This window comes from Galeopterus variegatus, unplaced genomic scaffold (assembly GCF_000696425.1).
Source record: "Galeopterus variegatus unplaced genomic scaffold, G_variegatus-3.0.2 Scaffold3375, whole genome shotgun sequence".
NCBI classification, from domain to species: Eukaryota; Metazoa; Chordata; class Mammalia; order Dermoptera; family Cynocephalidae; genus Galeopterus; species Galeopterus variegatus.
This window is the reverse complement of record NW_007729486.1, coordinates 146678-153145: the sequence shown is the minus strand read 5'-3', so window position 1 is coordinate 153145 and position 6468 is coordinate 146678. Positions and strand designations below refer to the sequence as shown.

Here is a 6468-nt window from a genome sequence, read left to right as displayed (position 1 = left end):
CGGGAGCGCCGCCGCGCTTCCCAAGCAGCACACTATCCAGTGCGCCACCGGGCCGGCCCATTCTCATTCAGTTGCTCATTTATTGAGTCATCCATCATTAGTTCTAGAATTTATTTACTCACTAATTTATTTACTCAATCATATTCACTGAACAACTCCTCTTTGTCAGACTATTTTTTAAGTTCTGGAGATACAGAGAAGACCTCTATCCTCCCTGAGATACTGCCTCAGGGACGTAGAGATAACTTCCTAAAAGTAGAATGTGGACCGGAATAACTGAGCACTCCTCAGCTATTGTGACAGTTAGAAAAGAACATGCATGTATCTCCAAATGCCCTCTCCTCCCACCTCAGGAAGGGATGGAGTTTGGATCTAGGTTTAAAATCAGGGGAAGAAGTCTAGATGGAGGGGCTGGTTCTGTGAGGGCAAGAGCAGAATAGACAGACGGATGAAATATTTGGGGCTTCAGGGCCATTTGTGGGCTTGGGATAATTCCCATAGGCTTCCATGTTGGTGCTAACTAGGCAGTGGGATTCAGCCACCGAAGTTCAAGCTGCGCAGGACTTGATGCAGATCCCTGTGAAGGAGCTAGCAGAACCCAGGCAAGGTTAGTTACCATTTTGGGGATCTAGGGCTCATAAGAGAGCTGTCCTAGCCTTTGAACCGGAGTATTAGATATAGATGGACCAATGCCCAAAAGATCAAAACAAGAGGTCTTGTTTTTAATCCTGGCTTCACTGTAACTATCTGCGTAACTCTGAGCAAGTCAATTCATTTATATGAGGCATGATTTTCTCATTTTAAACAAGGAAAGGAATATCTACCTGTGGGGTACTGCAAATTTTAAAGGAGATGATATACATATGAAACAGCTAATTTGGGATCCGTTGGCCCAATGGGAAGAAAAGATGTCCATAATATTGAATGCCAAAAATTTTATATATGTCCATTTTCCTGAGGATGGAGAACATAATTTGTATCAGATTTCCAAAGAGATTAATTACCACTTGCCTTGCTCTCCCAAAGAACCACAGTCAAGGGAAAATGAAGAATCAGTGAACACAAAAATTCAGAGCTGGCCCAGCACACCATATACCAGGTCAGAGACAGAAACTCCAGTCCTTTATCACCTATACATTGAGGCTGTGGCTTCAACCTAGTTTGCATTAATATATGGAAATTGATAACTCTCTAAAATTGACAATGGAGTTTCAATTTCTTGGCAGAAAGGGCTGCATGGACCTTGGCATTATTTAAAAAATGTTCACTTTAGTGTTCTAAGATTTCCCATTTATCATACTGTTGCCATTTACTTTGCTTTTCTGTCCAAATGTTTCTCCTCCTCAAAGTCCAAGAATAAGAGGTGAGAATTTGTTTCCCAATTAACAAAGGCTTGCCTTCTGTAGATTTTTATTGCTGCATCACAATTGCCACAAACATAGCAGCTTAGACAACACCTGTTCATTATCTCAGAGTTCTGTAAGTCAGAAGTCTGAGTAGGTTTGCTTGAGTTCTCTGCTCAGGATCTCACAATGTTAAAATTAAGGTATCGACTGGCTGGGTTTTTATCAGAAGGCTCTGGGAAAATCCACATTCAAGGTCCTTCAGGTTGAAGGCAAAATCCAGTTCTTTGTGGTTGCAGATCTGAGGACCCTGTTTTCTTGTTCACTGTCAGCCTGGACTGCATTCAGCTCCTCGAGGATCTCACATTCCTTCACATGTGGCCCCTTTGTCTTCAAAGCAGCAGTGACACATTGAGTCCTTCTATGCTTCTAATATCTCTGACTTCACCTTCTGCCTCCAGCAGAGAAAGTGCTGTGCTGTTAATGGCTCATGAGATTGGGTCAGGTCTATCAAGATAATTACCCCATCCTAAAGTTAAAGTTAACTGTATTATAAAACATAACATAATAATGGCAATGATGCCTTTATTCACAGGTTCTAGGATTTAGGATGAAATGTTTTGGGGGGTTCATTCTGCCTACCACACCTTCTAGTCTCAATTTCCTATTCAAGAACTTGCCCTCTCTCCAGGTGATCGACAGCAAGAATGTCCATCTCTTTAGAAGAGACAGTTCACATTTACTCTCCAGAAACTGAGGAAGGGACAGAGTCTTCAAACCTAGCAACCCCAAAAGTGCTACTTGGGATTAATTTCAATAAATAAATATTAACATCCAGACATGTGCTGGTAAAAGCTCAGAATGAAAGAGAAGGGAGAAATTCTTCAAAGTTTGCAGAGATTGAAGAGCTATGCCATTTACCTAAGTGAATCATTTTGCAGTATATGCCTGCATTGAAAAATACATAAAAGCAAATGTTAAAATAAAGGAATAAAGGGCCGGCTCCGTGGCTCACTCGGGAGAGTGCAGCACTGGTAGTGCTGAGGCCGCGGGTTCGGATCCTATATAGGGATGGCTGGTGTGCTCACTGGCTGAGTGTGGTGCAGATGACACCAAGCCAGGTGTTGCGATCCCCTTACCGGTCAGTAAAAAAAAAAAAAGAAAAGGAAAAAATAAATAAAGGAATAAAATGTTATTTAAATATTAAAAAAGTAATCAGGGTACCTATAGAGATTTGAAGATTAGATTAGCACCTAAGTTCCCCTTGGCTATGTTGGATGCTCTAAACAGTGGAGCAAGTTTCTGTCAGAGTTATGAGATAAAATTATTTTGAAACCAGAATCCTAGAAGTGACCCAAACTAACACTCAAATGAAAAGGCAAAGTAATGATGTTCTTGGCAATGCAAGGACTCATAAAATTTACAACTCAGAGAAACTTCCAATAGATTTAAATTGGTATACATTCTAGCAAGATAAATAATAAATTCAAGAAAGAGGAAGATACAGGTTAAAAAAAATTAGCCTTGCCAAAAAAAAAAAAAGAAAAAAAAATCAAAGTAAACCTGTAACAAACAAAACCATACCACACAAACCCCAGCAAACAGTAAAGCTGTAAAACTATGATTGAACTGATTATTGTATAATTTAAAAATATTTTAGCAAAAATTTGGATCTTAACATGGAAAGAAATTAGGATTAGAGAGAGAAAGGAAGTGAAACTTTACTAAGGTTTTTATCTTGTTGAAATGAAGGGCAAGAATATTGACCGTCTCAAGAAATTAATATGCAGTGCAATGAAATAAGAGTTTTCACCAGCAAAATTTAAGTAGGACCGACAAACATTAAAATAGCAGAGGAACAAAATGAACAAAGAAAACTCAATCGATCAAAGCAAAAACAGGACAGGGAAATAAAAATAAACACTAGGAGAGCTTATTAAATAAGAAATATAAAAATAAATCCAACAGACATAATTATGATCAATATGGGGAAAAAAAAAGATCCTTACATTGGGTAACAGCTCTGAACAGTCTACAAGTGGCACACCTGAATAAAACACAAAAGACAAAATTTAAATCAACTCTTTTGTTTACACCAGGCACATTTTTCTAGTTCAAAAGACAAAATAGCAAAATTAATTTTAGGCAAGAGAGAATTTAAAGTGAAGTTTTCTGAGCAAGACAACTGAGAAATTAAATGTTCATAAAAATTACAAACCTTAACAAGATACTGACCATGGTTTTTCAGACTTGTAACAATTTTTCTTCAAAATATGTCAGAAAAGAACCTGACCTATATAAGGGAAACAGGCAAACCGACAGTTACAAAGGACATTTTAATACACATTTTTTTTTTTTTTTTCTGAAATCAGCAGATTGAGCAAACGATAAAAGAGGATTGAGAGCTGAGCTTCCCAACCCTTCCCACAGCGGTGGTGGCAGATGGGCCACTGTAGTGCTCAGCTATTGATCCACATGGCCAGGAGGTGGCCTGGTGGGATCTGAAGCGGTCACAGCCTAGAACCAGTTAGCTCAGGCTTCAAGCAGCTTTGTTCATTTTCTCAGGGTTGCCGTCCAAATGCACTTTTATGTGAGCTGTGCTCTGACATGAGCAAAGTTTGGAACAACTGAGGATAATTAAACATGATCTGATACGTAATAGGCGGGACATGTACTTGTTATATCATGCATATAATTGTATTATACATATTTACATATATGTTCTATGAAAGTTTGTACCAAAAAATATTATCTCAAAAACAAACATTTAAAAAAATTGACAGTACATTACATCAAAGAAATGCTTACTAAGATATAAAAAATATAAACATATAGATCTTATTTTCTGGCTATCATGTAATAAAATTTGAAAATACATCAAAAGAACAAGTTAGACTAAAAATGTATTGATTTCAAATTTAAAAATTTTATAAGACACAGTTCTTACACTTCTGTGCACTTTTCTGTGTGCTAGCCTTCAACAAAACTACATTAAAGATTTTAAATTTTCATTACAGGAAAAATAAAATTGTCTATTTAGAAATAAATTACAATGAGTGTACTACATATTAAAAGCTATAGAATGTTGGCATATGCATAGGTAGTCTTACTTTCACATGAGAAAAAAGAAAGACTGGGAATGAAAGAAGTAAGCATATAATATAAAAAGGTAGTAAAAGAAAAATCAAAATAAACCAAAGAAAAAAGAATATTTTGACAGGTAAAAGAAAAAAAAAGATTTTTTAAAAGGAAAAAAAAATTAAACAATAAAATAAAGTGATTTTTTTTGACCTCTGAAACTTTTATTGGCCTCCTGTTCCCCAAAGGGCACCCTGCTTCTGTTGCCTCGGCGCCTCAGAACTTTGGTGTCACTGGTCTCAGACACCTCTTTGCCATCCACCATCCTGCGGGTGGTGGTCTTTTGGATGGTTTGCATCGAGTTGCTGCTATCGAGGGCGTCAGTGGGACTGAAGTCCTCCCCATCTTCCAGCAGGCAGTGGTAGGTGGCGATCTCAGCCTCCGGCTTGACCTTGATGTTCAGCAGGGCTTCGTACTCCCGGGCCTGGCGCTGTCCCTCTGCCCGGGTCTGTGCCAGCTCTCACTCCAAGTGCAGCGGGAGCCCGCTGAGCTGCTCTATCTGCGCGGCATAGCAGGTCTCTGCTCCCTCAGACTGGTCTCCGAACTGGCCTTCAGATTTCTCAATGAGTCCAGGTCGATCTCCAAGGACTGGATTGTACGCCTCAACTCCTTAAGCCTCATCTCAGCATCTCCAGTCTCAGCAGACTGCGAGGTGATCACTATGCTGTGCTCCTCAGTCAGCATGGGCCAGTACTTGACCAGTTCCTCTTGGTTCTTCTGAGCCAGGTGTTCATACCGGGCCCGGATATCCGCCAAGATCTTGCTGAGGTCTTGAGATTGGGGGGCATCTACTTCTACGGTCAACACCCAGAGTTGGCAATCGGGGCTTGTAGGCCTTTTACTTCCTCTTCATGGTCCTTTTTCATGAAGAGCATCTCCTCCTTGAGACCCTCAATCTCTGTCTCTAGCTGCAGCCAGGTGACATTGGTGTCATCAGTGACCTTGCGGAGCCCATGGATGTCGCTCTCCACAGACTGGAGTATGGTCAGCTCTGTCTCATACTTGAATTTAGAGTCATCAGCAGCAAGACGGGCATTGTCAATCTGCAGAATGATGTGGGCGTTGTCCATGGAATTTGCAAAGATCTGAGCCCTCAGGTCCTCAATGGTCTTGAAGTAATTCTCCAGTCTCTGACCTGGGCCCCTTCTTCTCCAGGTGTTCCTGGATTTTGCTATCCAGCTTCCGATTTTCACTCTCCAGGCTCTTTGCTCTCTCCAAGTAGGAGGCCAGGTGGTCTTTCAGGTCTTGTATGGTCTCCTTCTCTCCCTCGATGTTCCCTATTCCCGCCAGGCCCCCAGCCATCCCCACGGCCAAGCTCCCAGACCCCCAGCCGCCCCAGAAGTTGGTGGAGCGGGACACGGAGATGCGGGAGCCTGAGCCCCTGGCGCCTGCATAGACGATGGCCATGCTTCATTGCCTAAGGTCCTCTCACCTATGGTTCCCAAGTAGATGACATTTAGAGTCCAATTTGAAAAATTGTTTTGTTTTAATTAGGAATGGGTATTAATTTTATAAAATGCCTGCTTGCTCTCTATAAAAATTATTGCACAGTTTTTCCTTCTTTATCTTGTTAAAGTATTAAATTACTTTGATTTTCTAATGTTGAATTACTTTTGCATAACTAAAAATATCCTACCAGTTCCATTTGCTAAAATTGCTCACTACATGGCTTCCATTCTGCCCTGAGTAACCTTACAGAGAAGCCCTATTTTTTAATCTTGAAATATAGGGTCTGGTTTGCTAATATGTACTTTATTTATACACACACACATATTTTTAAATGTATTAGGATCATAGTTTTATTTTTGAGTATCTTTATAATATTTTGTTGTCAACACTAAGCTATGAAAGTAATTGAGAAATTTTTCCATCTCTTTCTATGCTCTAAAAATGTTAAACAGCATAGGAATCTTTAGAGGTTTACTTTTTAAATATTTTGCTCTAGTGCCATTTTATGGGACCGGTTTCAGTGACTGAGTTTTAAGTG

General features: G+C 39.9%; 1 pseudogene; it reads right to left on the bottom strand.

Annotated features, from left to right (window-relative positions):
• The window catches only part of LOC103600510, a 47927-nt pseudogene extending 42039 nt beyond the window's left edge, over positions 1-5888 (bottom strand).
• Between the last annotated feature and the right edge of the window lie 580 nt (positions 5889-6468).